Source organism: Carettochelys insculpta, chromosome 3, assembly GCF_033958435.1.
Source record: "Carettochelys insculpta isolate YL-2023 chromosome 3, ASM3395843v1, whole genome shotgun sequence".
Lineage (NCBI taxonomy): Eukaryota > Metazoa > Chordata > Testudines > Carettochelyidae > Carettochelys > Carettochelys insculpta.
Window position 1 is genome coordinate 96,258,892 of NC_134139.1, and position 16,484 is coordinate 96,275,375.

General features: G+C 42.7%; 1 protein-coding gene across 3 annotated transcripts in view; it reads right to left on the minus strand.

Moving 5' to 3' along the window:
• The window catches only part of SASH1 (SAM and SH3 domain containing 1), a 200,033-nt gene that overhangs the window by 69,195 nt on the left and 114,354 nt on the right, over window positions 1-16,484 (minus strand). The gene's annotated exons all lie outside the window — the stretch shown is intronic.

Here is a 16,484-nt window from a genome sequence, read left to right on the forward strand (position 1 = left end):
TTTCAGAAATTAGAAAACTTAATTTTCTTTTTAAACTTATCACTGAGGGAGAACTCAAATGCTCTTCCCTCATCTGGGTGCCATTTAAATCCTACTAACCAATATCTCAGTGTAGCTCAGGTTATCATGATGCTGCTTCATTGTCATTGGAATGTGCGCATAAAAGGTGTGATCGCCTCCTTGTGGTCAAATCACTTGCTGAGTGCCTGATCTCCACCTTTCCTTGGAGATAACCTGAGGGTTTGTCCACATGGAGACTGGGAGTACAGCAATCTGGTTGTAAACCTACAGTGCACTAGCCTGCTCACACCCAAGGGGGGCCACATGGACCCCTTTACTGCCTACTAGAAGTTCAACTTACTGCTGTTACAAGCAGCAAGAGCAGGAGTGAGATTCAGGCCCCTTTGGGTGTGACATGATGTTCTTTCATGGCCCATCTCACCATCTGGATTTTTTTTTTAAACCTTTTCCATTCTAGCACCAATGTCTATCAAGCCAAAGCTGTGCAACACAGATCTGTAGAAGTCATGGGAAACCTTTTTTTTTCCCCCCTCGTTTAGGTTTGACAAGGTTAATACCCTCTGAGTTTTGCTTTTCACCTGAATCTTAAATAGTCAAGTAAAATTCTGCTGAAAAGTCTGAGTTTTGGACGAAACAACTGAGTTTTATCTGATTTCCATCAGACACTAGGCAGCTTCACTTGCAGTTTGTCCCAGATTCAAGCATGAGCAATGCTGGGCCAAAGTTTGGGCATGCAACTTCAGTGCTGTCTGGCTTTAGCTTTCATTAAGAATGTTTCACACGACTAGTCACGGAACAGTGTTTGACGTTTGGATATCATTAGATGGATCATACTGTAAGGTTAGAAGAAAATTACCCCCAAAGTGTTTACAAAAATTGTAAGACAAATATGTATTTGCCACTTAGCAAAAGTAACAGTATAAATATAAAACATTTTGCACAAAATATTCCTACCATCAAAATCCAACAACACCAAAATTGAATTTGGATCAGTATTGCTCAGGAAAAACCAGTGGCTAGAAGGATGAGACACACACGGCACATTAGTTGGTGACGGCATTGCCTACTGAAACTAGTAGGAAATATTCGTCATATGTACCAAGAAGTAACAAAAAAAACCCAAACCATAATTCTCCCAGGAGATCTGTCCACTCTGAAATAGTTCCGTAGGCAAGTTTCAAAATGTTAACTATTTGCAGGTTTTTATTTAAAATGACTTTGTAGAACACATCTCTAACTGTTCTATTCGCGAGCCAGATACTGCCGCACTTCCTGCAGTTGAACGGTAGCTTGTAGGATGCAATTAGTCTAATTGATTTTAATGGGGTGACATGCATAGTAACGTACCACTCAGCCTGAGTAAGAGCAGCAGAATCAAGATCTATTCAATGCACATTACAATAAAATATCTTCCTTCATTCTCCCTCAATGTCTAGTACATTTTTCATAAGCCCAAATAATACCGTCTGTGAAAAAGTGCTTCCAGCAATGATGTGTTTTTACAGCCTCTTGTGTGACATGTTTTGGCAAGGCTGAGATGGCCTGGGGAAAACTGCTATTCTTTGGAATATCCTGGTTTAAAAATGGAGTTGAAGATCATCCATGAGAACCAATTCCTTGGAATCGAAGAAAAAACATCAAGTTAGAACGGTGGAGTGATGATGAGTAATTATAGTCATATGAAACATGGCTCATAACAAGAGAGGCCCCTCAAAGGCCTTGTATATAGAGACAGTGGAACATAAGGTACAAGCAGTGAAATCGTGTGGCTACATGGAAGGGAAAGGATCTAGCGGGGTGAGGATAGAGAACAGGGTTGCAGCTCCCCTATGTTCGACTTTTCCTCACTTCAGGGAGCTGGCAGAGCACCTTTCCCCGCTGCCTTTTCCTTACCGGCGCCTTCCCCCACTGTGGGGAAAGGCTCTTTCAGCAGGACACTACACTGCAATGGGAGGCACTGCTAGAGTGCAGAGAGAGGTGTGTAGAGTACACGTACTAAGGTTCTGTCCTGGCTTTACTTGCCGAAATAACACCTCACTTCTACACTGCTACTTATACCTAAGCTCGGGAGGCATGCGGTACATGAACTCTGCACGCTGCTGTAAGATTTGTACACATATGCATACCCCTAAAGAGGGGCAACATAATTTAAATTCTGTAAGCACAGTATTTTTTACAACAGTAAAAGATGCCATCATAAACAATCCTGGGGGAGGGGAAGGGGAAGCAAGCAGCTGTCAACACAAGGGCAATCAATATTCTCTCTTGTCTGAGAGGTAAAGATTATTCATCCCTGGCCTGCTAAGGTGGGGGGAATGAAACACATGACTTTTGACACTCTTGATTCCTAAGCTGAGCAAGACTGTTCCAGAAATACCATTTTTATTTTTTTACAATCATGTGATGCTAAACTATGGGTGATCTAGCAAAATTCCCATTCACTGTCAACAGAAGTTGCACATGCTGCTGGAAATGATGGATTTGGTCCTATATAATGAATTTGTAAAAAAAACGCAAAAAACAAAAGAACGAAAAAAACAAAACAAAAAAAAACCTATCCCTATTAACACTGCTTGGTCTTCCAAGAGACAGATCAGGGACAGGGCAGCCATGTTACTTGAACAGTGTCTCCTACTGTCTGATTCATATCCTGAGAATGGCGTATTCTGCAGAAAGAACAGTTAACCATGTCCTTCCAGCTGAACAGAAAGTAGGGGAATAAAGCAGCTGCCAGATGGGGAAAAGCAAAAACAAGGTAAGAACAAGGTAACATATAAGCCAGAACAAGGTAACGCATTAGCCAGAAGAATGAAATATTAATGAAGACACCACCACTTTCTCTACAACGGCCTCACATTGTGTAGCAAACGAAGAGACCATGGTCTTGTGTCCACATGATCAGAACTGTGCTGGCTACCATCATGCTTCACCACACACATTTTGCCTGAAGGTTTCTAATCCTTTTTTGTTTAAAAAAGCAGTTTTAATAGGGATAGTTTTTTTTAAACAAATTCATTATATAGGACCAAATCCATCATTTGCATCGGCATGTGCAACTTCTGTTGAAAGTGAATGGGAATTTTGCTAGATCACCCATAGTTTAGCATCATATGATTGTTAAAAATAAAAATCCCTTATAACACCCACCGGGGGAAAAAAGAGCCCTGATAGCAACAACTGTGTTTAAACTTACACAGAAGCTAAACAGTTTCTGATCACAGCATGGAAAGCGCCTCCATGGTAATCTGCAATCGCAAGCCACCTGATTTTTTTTAATTTTTATCCCTACCCCCAGTAAACATCTCTTGCAAGTGTTAGAACTGCTCTGGAAAATGTCAGACTGAAAGGGAAAAAATTAAGAGCTTTTCAGAAGCCAAGTATTAACAAATCTTTAACTCTTGCTATGTTACCATCACCACACAGTGTTCATATAACTTTTAAACACAACATTACTCACTGGAACCTAAAATGCTGATCTATGTTTTTCTTGTTAATATTCCTATTGGTTACTAGCCTGGTGGGGTGGTAAAGCTGGCCTTATATTAGGGGAAAGGTTGACTCTATTGTTATGCTGCAGTTCCTCAGGCAACCTCAAAAGGACCTACGTGTGAGCTGCCAAGAGTCTCCTGTGATGTCTGTGGGAAATGGAGGCATTCAGCACCTTATTGGATGAGGTCTTATGTTCTGCACATAACCTGGGAATTCAATGCTATGACTATAAATCTAGTCTTCACAATTACCTATTCTTTCTTTGTTATAACTATTTCTGAGCACTGCCAATATTATACAGAGGTGCAGAAGCATTAAATCACACGAATGCATGCAGGAACGGAAAAACCTGTGTTGAAACTGGACTCAGTACAATGTAAAGACAAAAAGTTTTGCATTTGTCCAAAAGCATGCTCAGTGACCAGCTTCCTTCCACTACTTCAAAGACCATGCAAGGCCACAAGGGACCATGAGCTCCTCCAAAAAAGTACAATGCACAGACAACCACTTTGACCCTCTAGCTTTTGATGGAGGAAAACTTGTTGCATGAATTTAAAAATCTCCATTTGCTAGAGACGATGATGTGCTAGCTTTAATGCTTGACTCATTAAATCTTTTTTCAAAACGTTAAGGCTATCAATCTGTATGCTGTTGTACCTGAAATAATTAGCAATGATAAACATTCATCATATTCTGTCCTTTGCTAAGGATAAATATAAGTTGTGAATATTCACAGCTTTTAACTTTTTTCCATTTAGTTTAACTGACTATGTTACAATAACATAAAGAACTGGGCTTTTTTCCTGGTTACTACAGTCTCGCATTCTTAGTAAAATAAACTGAACAAGTTGAAGGCTTCAGTAATCCACCTATAACAAGACTAAAATCAAGAGGTTTTTTTTTTTTTAATTTTCTGCATTTGATAAGTACCAGCAGTCTTAATCATTACAATGCTGTAGCGTAGTGCAGCATAATATATATTTACTATAGTTTTTCTTAGCTTTTGGGACATAATTTGTTTTATACAAAATTATAATTTTTCAACTTCTTTATATTTATCAAACAACATAATAGTAACTGAAATGCTAAGAGCCAAGTTCAATAGTGGCCTTTATCTGACCATGCATTATTCCCAGCAGTTTTATAAAAAGGGGAAAGGAGCAGGTTGTATGCATAATACTTTCCTAATACAACATTTTAGAACACTTTAAAATAGTAATTTTACTATAAATTGGAAAAAGATACATAGTAATTGCCAGAGTGGATATGGCCTGTGATTGATCTAGTCCAGCATTCTGTCTCTGGCAATGGGCAGATGCAAAAATCAAAGCTTGACATTCTTTTAAATCTTAGCCCATTAAGCTATGTAGTCAAAAGAAACATCTCCTTTGCGAAAAATTACAAAGAGTGAAAACAGCAAAAGCGACTTTGGTACTCACTGGAAAGATTTTCTGGAAGGACTCTGCCGTCTCTTAGTAAGAGATGCATCAGATTAGGATGGATGAGAGCAGAAATCAAGTAGGAAGCTTTTCTAAGCAAAGGCTTTAGATAGTGATTTGCATTATATACACCTCAGGAGTTAGCCTCAAATGCCTGACATGCTGTACACAGAAAATAAATTGGTGGGTTCCTTTAGTGCTGGTGAAAGGTGCTGAGTTAACAGCCCTGGAGAGCAAAGTCCTCTCTTTATTCAAAAGGCAGGTAGAGTATGAGAAGGATAGCAGGAGTGCTTGTTTCCTCACTACTCTGACAATGCAGCTTCATCCCACATCCCTTATAGAATGATAGAATGCTGGGACTGGAAGGGACCTGGAGAGGTCTTTGAGTCCAGCCCCCGCTGCCCTCATGGCAGGACCAAATACTGTCTAGACCATGCCTGATAGACATTTATCTAACCTGTTCTTAAATATTCCACAACCTCCCTAGGCAATTTATTCCACTGTTTGACCACCCAGCCAGCTGGGAACTTTTTCCTAATGTCCAACCTAAACCTCCCTTGCTGCAGTTTAAGCCCATTACCTCTTGTTCTATCCTCAGAGGCCCAGAAGAACAAGTTTTCTCCCTCCTCCTTATGACACCCTTTTAGATACCTGAAAACCGCTATCATATTCCCCTTAATCTTCTTTTTTTCAAACTAAACAAGCCCAGTTCTTTCAGCCTTTCTTCATAGGTCATGTTCTCTAGACCTTTGATCATTCTTGTTGCTCTTTTCTGGACCCTCTCCAATTTCTCCACATCTTTCTTGAAATGCAGCGCCCACAACTGGACACAATGCTCCAACTGAGGCCTAACCAGCGCAGAGTAGAGCGGCAAAATGACTTCTCGTGTCTTGCTCACGACACTCCTGTTAATGCGTACCAGAATCATGTTTCCTTTTTTTTTTTTTTTTTTTTTTTTTTTTGCAACAGCACCACACTGTTGGCTCATATTTAGCTTGTGGTCCACTATAATTCCTAGATTCCTGCCTATTATACTCCTTCCTCAACAGTCGTTTCACATTCTGTATGTGTGAAACTGACTGTTCCTTCCTAAGTGGAGTGCTTTCCATTTGTCTCTATTAAACTTCATCCTGTTTACCTCAGACCATTTCACCAATTTGTCCAGATCCTTTTGAATTTTGACCCTATCCTCCAAAACAGCTGCAACTCCTCCTAGCTGGGTATCATCTGCAAACTTAATAAGCATACTTTCTATGCCGATATCTAAATCATTGATGAAGATATTGAACAGAACCGGTCCCAAAACAGACCCCTGCAGAACCCCACTTGTTATACCTTTCCAGCAGGATTGAGAACCACTAAGACCTACTATCTGAGCACGATTATCCACCCAATTTTTCACCCACCTTTCTGTAGCCCCATCTAAGGTGTATTTGCCTAGTTTATTCATAAGAATATTATGTGGGACCCTATCACATGCCTGACGGAGTAGTTAATCTTCCAGGCCTATTCATTCCTTGGCTGCGCCACTGAGATTGCTGAGGGCACGAAGCAGCAGGAGTTGTTACCAGAACATGGCATGGTTTCAAGAAAGTTCCTTTTAATGGAGCCATAAAACCCCATCTCATGTCTGCATTAGCACCTCAGATTCCTAGATGGCAGACAGTTCTTTATTGATTGAAGTTGAAACAAAGTACAAACAATTCAGCCAATGACAATTATGACTTAATTTAACTCTTATCAACGTCAGTGGTATTTATTTGTGGTCTTAGGCCCCAATGGGCATATTGAGGTGGGTACATTTGGTGCTACAGCAGTCTCTCCTAAAAACCCACACAATAAAAGGACAGACCATGACAACTGGTAGTAGTTAGCCATCTCAGCAGCAGCGCATGGGGAGGGAATTATGCCAGCTCATCCTAGTGATGGTTCCTTCAAGTCAGGGATCAGGCACATTTATAGAGCAGGGTAGAGAGCTAGGGGTTGCTATCTCCAGGCTGTACACCTGTGCTGGATGAGCAGAACAAGATTTCAGTCTCCAGAGTCAAAGAAGCCAGTATCTTTGCAGAGCACAGAAGTCACATCAGTTAGCATAAAAAAAGAAAGAAGTGTGGTTACGAAACTCTCCTTTTTCTTTCCCTCCACTTTCCAACTCCTAAGGGAGGACAAGTAAGCACTTTTATGAAATTCAGAAAAATTCTTGTTTGTAATCTGCAACTGGTTTATGTCCTAACCCCTGGCAAGAGGTAGCGAGAGCCTCTCTGGAGTTTGAAATCAGCCTTCATTCCAGAAGAAACATGAAAGCAAAATATGAAGATACATTTAAGTATACTAATTAGAAATTCTACACTCTAGATGCCCCATCTAACCAAAAATACAACACCTATTCCCATGGAGCAGAGATATTGGCTTCCTATCAGATGAATAGTACTTGTAACTCATGAAAAACAAACTGAATGGAGTAATGAAATTAAAAGGTAAACTGCACGAACCTCGCAGAGAACCACGTCAGCTACTGGCTTGGCAAATTTTAAAGAACAATCATCCTTACTACAGACAACCTGGAAACAACAGAAGTCCAATAATTTTAGACGTGTAAAGTAGACCAAGAAGAGTTAGAAAGGAATCTCACAAAAATGGGTGACTGGTCCATAAAATGGCAGATGACATTCAATGTTGGTAACTACAAAGTAGTGCGTACTGGAAAACACAGTTCCAGGGAGCCAAACAAACAAAATGATGGGATGTGAATTGGATGTTACCACTCAAACAGATCTTAGAGTCATTGTGGATCGTTCTTTGAGAACATCCGCTCAATGCGCAGTGGCCGTCAAAATCATCAGGACGCTGAAGAAAGGATCAGATCCACAGTGTCCAATATGTTCCCCATTCGCCACATGTGGCGAGCAGGACACTACAGTGTGGCGAAATGTGGCTCATCAGAGCTGCACATGTGGACCAACAGTTGGTGGGACAAGCGCATGGCAGCAGCAGAGGAGGCGGCCCTTGAAGCTCTTTCCCTGGTGCAGCTCTTGTGACTCCAGCTGGGAGCTGCATGGCTCCTTCAGCTCCAGTGCCCAGAGCCACATGGCTCCTGTGGCCTGACGTGACCCCAGCAGCTACGGCCCAGCACAGCTCCTGCTGCCCCAGTGCCTGAGGTCTGGAGTGGCCCCACAGGCCCCAGGCCAGAGCAGCACAGCTCCTGAGACCCTGGCAGCCCCAGCAAGTCGCTGGAATATACAGTTAGAGTGCAGGTGGGATGGGATGGGGGTGCCTGTCTCTGGGGGAGGTGGAGGGCATTGTTAAAGCCGGGGGGGGGGGGGGGGGGCGCGGCGGACGGTGGTGAATACAGATGGGTGACAACTACTACCTGTGGCGATCCTTCAGTTACTATTGGACACCACTGGATTAGCTAATATGACAAAATATCATAATGCCACTATATAAACCCTGTTACACCATCTCACTTCTGGTTGCCCCAGCTCAGTAAAGCTACATTAGGATTCAAAAAAGCAGAAAGAAGGGCAACAAAAACCATTCCTGGTAAGGAACAGCTTCCATATGAGGAGATACTGAAAAGACTGTTTGGAAAAGAGCCAACTAAATGTTCCAAAAACATTAGATAAGTTTCTAGAGGATAGTTCCATCAATGACTATGAGCCATGATGGTCACAGATGTAATTCCATGCTGTGGTATCCATACTCTCTCTTTACCAGAGCCGAGGAGTGGCTGACAGCATGGACCACTCAATCGCTGTCAGTTTTATTCATCTCTCTGAAGCACCTGGCACTGGCCACTGCTGGAAGACAGGCTACTAGGCTAGAAGGATCGTGGGTCTGACCCAGTGTGGCTGTTCTTCTGTTCAAGTACAGCCTATATTTTGCTCAGACACTCTGGTTTAAAATTCCCCAGACCTAAGGAAGGGTTCTGTGAATCCTGAAAACTTGTACCTAACATAAAGAAAGTTGTTTCAATAACAGCTTTTACCTTGCCAGCCTTGTCTCTCTGTTTGACATATGTAAATAATATGGACCAGGAGGCAAAAGAAAATCCATTCTGAACCAACCAATTTGTTTTAGCTGGAATCTCTCTCTGTAGGACTGTTCCTCTAGTTTTGGGTCGCAGGGTAAAACTAGCTTCAAAATTTGTAATGCCGTAACTCTGAGAGCTCCCATCCTCCTTGGCATCCTTTCTACATTCTCCATTCAGGATCTCCCATCTTAGTTTCTTGGAACTCTCCCCTCATTCTACCTTTACCTTCAGATGACTGAATGCCCTGTTGGGGAAGCTCTTGCACTTAGACGTATCAACAAAGGAATGCTCTTCAAGAGACAACCTGCCACTCTGCCCCAGGGACCTTACTAGTGGGTCATTGTCCCTAGAGGGCAAAGAAAGGTGGTGACCAAGAACGGTCTCCTCTGACCCATTAAAACTAGAGTATAAAGGATAAAAATTTCCCTAATTACATTAGAACCCCAGAATACGTGCACTCGAGTTCTGTGTATCTTGAATTAATGTGACTCTGAGTGGTAGGGAGCTGGTGCCTGGCTCCAGGCTGCCTGCCACTCATGGGAGCCGGGAAAATGACCAGAGCAGCAGCACTGGTCAGTTTCCCAGCTCCTGTGAGTAGTGGGCAGCCAGGAGCCAGGTACCAGCTCCCTACCACTCACAGGAGCAGGAAAACTGACCAGCGCTACTGCGTTGTTCTGTTTTCCCGCTCCTATCAGTGGCGGCAGCTGAGACCCTGACTAGTAGCTCTGGTCAGTTTCCCCGCTCTTGTGAGTGGCGGGTAGCCCAGAACCAGACTCTCAGCTGCCCGCCACTCACAGGAGTCAAGAAACTGACCAGCGGTGCTGTGCCAGTCAGTTTCCTGTCCCCCCACCCCAAGATACGTGAAATTTGACTTACATAGGGCTGCAAAGAACACAACTTAGGCATAAGACGGGGGCCTCAGTTCAGTATAAAAGAGTGGTGACCAAGAACATACAAGAGGGGGAATACAATATGGAGGTATCGTGGGGCAGGGCATTTTCCTAATGCAGCTACATGGGCATGCAGCTGACTCCCTTTCTGCACACACACTGCCCTATTTTCCATGCACTGTGTAATAAGAGTGCAAGGGCTTCTGCAGTGCTGTGGCCTGAAGCCCCTTCAGCATTTCCAACAAGGAATTTAAGGAGCAGATAATCTTTCCCCAGACATTTGGGAAAGATTAGGAGGGATTAGGGGAACACCACTGCAATCTGCTTCTCTCACACACCACTTGCCAAGTCTCTCCCATGACCGTATGATGACAAATAGCCTCAAAGGATGTTCTCTCTCAGGCAAGTTGCCTAGCAATTGCACCCACACCAGCACTATGGCACGCATGAATTGTCAGCAAAATACAATTTATGTTCCTCTCAGCATATCATCTTACATGTGATCTGCATGTCAGAGCCAAAAAGTGGTGTTTGGTACACACTTTCCTGATCTTAACTGCACATGAAAGCAACAAGCTTCCCTGTAAGAGGGAACACTTGCCTGGCTTGGATGAGTGGCTTGGAATTCAGGCTAACCAGTTAAGACTTTTGAAGACACAAACACACCCACACAGTCCTTTTCTCATCCACAGGGACGTTAATACTGAGGAAGTGATTCTCCTCCTCTATTCATCACTGGTGAGGCCACATCTGCAGCAGTGCATATCCTTAGAGGTTTTTCAAGGTCAGGCTTGACAAAAGCCCTGGCTTGGATGATTTAGTTGGTGTTGGTCCCACTTTTGCAGTGGGCTGGGCTAGATGACCTCCTGAGGGCTCTTCCAAATCCTAGTTTTCCATGATTCTCAGTTTGCCCGTTTTATGTAATGAAACAAAGCAAAGTCGAAACAGCTGCAAGTACCATGCTCTATCATCTCCTTTTCAATATAATCCATGTTATGTGGTGACTTAAAGGGACACACTTGAAATGTTTCACTTTTACCAAACCAAACTAAACTCCTTAACTGCCTGGAGTATCCCTGCAAAGTTTCTGAACAGGTTGTCCAGTTTCCTTGCCAGTTGCTGTGGCAAAGATACACATCCAGATCAAGTAAACCATGCATGCACAACAGGGGTCTCTAAGTTCTAATGCAGAAGCCACTGATACCTTCCCACCAGACTCCCAAAGCCCTGAAGACCTGGGGAGAAAAAGATGCTCTTGTGGCCCCCGTACTCAGAAATAGCAGCAGCTGTCTGTGGTACGATTTACCGTCCCCATGCAGGATGTGGTGAAGAGCATGCACGTGAGCTTCTCCAGGGAGATTATCAGTAAAGCAGAGACCCTGACTATACACAAAGTACTGACAAATTCAGCAAACTAAACATATTGAAGGACACTTAGGTCCTCTATCTTGTTTCACTTTTAGTATCTCACGGCTCAGTCACAGTGCTAGTGGGCACAAATATTCAAATGGAAATGTGATCTTCTAACTTCACAGAGTCCCATGGAAAACTGCTCAGTAACACTTCAGCTAAGAGATTTACTGGAAAAATTCCAATAAAATCCACAAATCTGTGGAGTTTTAATTTAGAGTGTGGCATCCTTCAGTCTGCATAGACTATGGATTGTGCCCTTTATAGTTTCAATTAAGGACTTCATTTACAGCGTCTACTGTGACTATGAAGACCCACACAAGAGTGACAGTCCTTGCTGCATCTCTTGCAGATGTGGTGGGTGTCTGGCAAGTCCTTAGTGTGCTTTCTGTGCGCTCGCTTCTCCTCTGCTAGCTGTCTGATCCTCATCTCGCCCTTCTGAAGACCCTGGTGTAACCCCTGCCTCCATCTGCTGCGGTCGTCTGCTAGTTCTTCCCAGTTGTCCAGCTCGATGTCTACCTCTCTGAGGTCTCTCTTGCAGACATCTTTGTAGCGCAACTGGGGGCGTAGTTTTAATTAAAACCAGAATTCCAACTACAGTGTTTCATGAAAAATTGCATCACTGAAGTTCCATCCCAACTGTGAAAGGTTAGAAGGAAATGGGATTTTTAAAGAGTGATTCTAATACAGTTTGAACCTCTCTAGTCCAGAACTCTCTCATCTAGCAACATACATAATTTGGCATGATTTTAGTCACCTGGCTGACCATGTATCATGGGTAAGCCCAAGTTTCCCATGGTCCCATAAAATTTCTTTACAGTCCCCAAACCTGTCTTTCAGGCTCAGTCTACACGGAGCTGTTCTCCTGGCAGCTCCATGAATGGCTGCTCACTAGCATGGTCCTGCAGCTCATTAGCATAGCCATGCAAGATCACGCTCACAGCAGAAGGGGGTGCTAGCAATAGAGAGGCCTTGTGAACATGCCTCCACCGTAAAAGGCCCATCTGTCACCAGCCCCTTACGCCTGAATTCGCCAGCAGAGGCACAACCACATGGCCTCTTTACTGCCAGCATCCCCCTCTACCAAGAGTAAGATCTCACACGGCTATGCTAATGAGACGCGGGACCATGGTAATGAGCAGCCCTTTGCAATTGCGAGGCTGCTCATTAGCATGCAGCTGCTGGGAGAATGGCTCCGTGTAGACCCAGCCTCAGCTTACTGAGCTGTGGAAGCATTGGTAATGCTGCTAGACAATACTGACCTCCCATGTCTGGCAAATTCTCTTGTCCGGCACCAGTCAGATCCTGAGGTTGCCATGTTAGAGAGGCTCAACCTGCATGTTAAAAATTCCTCTACTTGGTAGTCTATGTTAAATGAGTTTGGTGGATTTAGTTTTATCCTTAGCAGCTCAGAGTCCAAATCACAAATCCATCACTACAAGTCGTCAATTGTTACTTTAGGAGTCAATGCATGAGCCAGGAAACTGAACTGAAGGAGGTCCTTTCAAGTTCCATTGACAAAGCAGTCTAGAGGAGTCTGATTGGTGGCTTTCACCAGCACTAAACTCACATGAGAAAAAAAATTAATAGAATGGGCAAAAATCTTATCATACATTGTGAAATGGGGTATATGGCACCCACAGAAATCTTAGCAGGAAGACTGTTAAAAGCTATCAATGAAGCATAGGCTGTGTCTACACTACAAAAATAACTTCAAAGTTGCTTACTTTGAAGTAGAACTTTGAAGTAAGCAACTTCAAAGTAGATCATCTATACACAGCCTACTTTGAAGTTAAATTTCAAAGTAGGGCACAGCTCCATTCCCAGGAATGCAATAAGGACTTTGAAGTGGGGCTCCCTACTTCAAAGTTAACTTCGAAGTAACAGAAAATGTGTGTAGAGTCTCTGCTGGCTACTTCAATGTCATGCCTAACTTTGAAGTTACCTTTGAAGTTAGTTCTTAGTGTAGACGCACCCATAGAATTGTAGTAGGTGCCACTGCTTCCAATGTGGAGACAGACAAGGAACACAAATTTAGGGGAAAATTGCAGTGTCGCTCAATTAGGGAGAAAACATTGGGATTACCATGCTCAAATTGCAACTTCGAAGGTATGTCCAACCCTCAGTAACTTCTCCCAAGGAATACCCAGTGCTGGAGGATCTAAGAAGGGAGACCACTAGGAATTCAAATCCCTGCTGAGTTTGCATTAAAGGACAAGGAAGTTTCTAAGACTGCTATGTTATGGATGCCGTATGTGACTGCCACAAACCTCAATGAAGATCAATTCAGATTTTGTTCTATGAGTGCTATAAGTACAGTCTGTTAGCCACAGAGCATGGAAGGGACAGCTTTGCTTTTGTTCAGAATTCATAATATAGGAAGCTTATATTTTGGGGTCTGGGAATAAGAGACATTTAAACCCATAGCCTTGCTTCAAGTGATTACTTCATTGTCCAGGGACAAAGAGTCCACAAAACTAACTCAAATCTTCTACTATAAATGGTAACATTCCAGCCTCTTTCATCCTCTTGAGATGCCACAAGGCAAACTGTTAATAGCCCTTCTATTGGAGCTGTGACTGAACAATGGATGCCACTGTGGAATAAAGAAGGAAGGGGGAGGTGGAAATATACCTCCCTCTGATATACTGCCTTATTTGCTCTGCAAATGCAAAGCAAGGACATATCAAGACAGACTTTTACAGTTGGACACAAAAATGGCTTGGAATGACCTACCAGAAGCCTAGAGCAATTTGCCCCACAGTTGTCAGATAAATCTGCCATACCAGGGAAAGGAGGAGGATTATCAACCCCACTGCTTCCATCTTGTTGAAGATGAGAATCTTCCAGGTTTTAGAATACCTGAAAGCAAATACTGCTCTAGTAAAAATATTTTTACAACAGAACATAATGGCCACACTGGGTCATACCAGTTGTCCACCTAGCTAAAGAACCTGCCTTCTGACTAATGCCAGATGCTTTCCAGGGAATGAACAGAACAGTCAATCAAGTGATTCGCCCATTCCCAATATCTGACAAACTGAGGTTTCTGACACTCAGGAGCATGGAGATGTATACCTGACCATCTTGGCTAATCCTCCATGAATTTATCTAGTTCTTTTCTGAACCCTGTTATAGTGTTAGTTTTCACAATATCCTATGGCAACATGTCCCACAAGCTGACTGTGAGTTCTGTGAAGAAGTGCATCCTTGTGGTTAATTTAGACCTTCTTCCTATTAATTCATGGGCTCACCCTCGGTTCTTGTGCTATGTGAAGGATTAAACACCACTTCTTTATGCTCCACTTTCTCAGCACTAGTCAAGATTTTATAAATTTCTATCATGAATAGGTTTAGTAGGACTTTCCAAAAATGAAGAATCCCAGTCTTCTGAATTTCTCCTCAGACAGAAGCTGTTCTATACCCATAATCCATTTTGTTGCCCTTCTCTCTACCCTTTCCAATTGCAATGGATCTTTCTGAGATAGAGTGACCAGAACTGCACACAGTATTAAAGGTGCAGAAATATCATTGATTTATACAGAGACATGATATTTTTTTTGTCCTATTATCTATCCCTTTCCTAATGGTTACTAACGTTCTGTCAGCTTTTTCGACTGCCTCCAAAAAACTGAATGGATATTTTGAGAAAACATCCACAATGACACAAAGATCTATTTCTAGAGTGGTAACAGCTAACAGATCTCATCATTTTGTTTGGAAACTTTGAATTTTGTTTTCTAATATGCATTAATTTGCAATTATTGCCATAGAACACTAGAACTGGAAGGGACCTCAAGAGGTCATCAAGTCCAGTCCGCTGCCCTCACAGCAGAACCAAGCACTGTCCAGACCATCCCTGACAGACGTCTCTCTCACCTGCTCTTAAATATCTCCTGTGATGGAGATTCCACAACTTTCCTAGGCAATTTATTCCAGTGTTTAACCACTCTGAAGGTGCGTATACACTTGCATTCCTCTTTTGAAAGAGATATGCAAATGAAGGAAATCAAAAATGCAAATGAGGTGCCTATTTGCATAATTGGCACCTCATTTGCATTTTCCATTTCCCTCATTTGCATACGGCTTTTAAAAGAGGAATGAAAGTGTAGACGCACCCTGACAATTAGGAAGTTTTTCCTAATGTCCAATTTAAACCTCCCTTGCTGCAGTTTAAGTCCATTGCTCCTTGTCCTAGCCCCAGAGGCCAAGGAGAACAATTTCTCTCTCTCCTTCTTGTAACCCTCTTTTAGGTACTTGAAAACCACTATTACGTTCCCTTAAAGTCTTCACTTTTCTAAACAAAACAAGCCTAGTTCTTTCAGTCTTCCCTCATAGCTCATGTTCTCTAGACCTTTAATCATTTTTGTTATACTTTTCTCGACCTTCTAAGTTTTCTCCATGTCTTTCTTGAAATGCGGTGCCCAGAAATGGACAATACTCCAACTGGGGCCTAATGAGCACCAAGTAGAGCAGGAGAATTACTTCTCGAATCTTGCTCACAACACTCCTGTTAATGCATCCCTGAATCACGTTTGCTTTTCTTGCAACAGCATTACACTGTTGACTCATTCTTAGCTTGTGGTCCACTATGACTCCTAGATTCCTTTCTGCTCCTTGGCCTCAAAGGAGGTAGCAATTACCTTACCCATTACAAAGACAGTTTCCCCATCTTTAATATTCATAGCGATCTCAGGCAAGCCACTTAACATAATAGACACTTGCAGTAAGTAATCTTCTCCCCCCTCATCCCTGCTCCTTGCCCCCACTTCTGTCCTATGTATCTGATATGTCAGTTTTCATTTCAATTTTTTGTTTGTTTGTATCCCTCTGTTATACACTTATCATGCCAATTCAAAGAATCACAGAACACTAGAACTGGAAGGGACTTTGAGAGGTCATCGAGTCCAGTTCCCTGCCCTCTTGGCAGGACCCAACACCATCTACATCATGGCTGATAGGTGTCTATCTAACTTGCTCTTAAATATCTTCAGCGATGGAGATTCCACAACCTCCCTAGGTAACTTATTTCAGTGTTTAACCACCCTGACAGTAAGGAATTTTTTCCTTATGTCTAATCTAAACCTCCCTTGCTGCAGTTTAAGCCCATTGCTCCTTGTCCTATCCTCAGAGGCCAAGGAGAACAATTTTTCTCCCTGCTCCTTGTAACCCTTTTTGAGGCAGTTGAAAACTGCTATCATG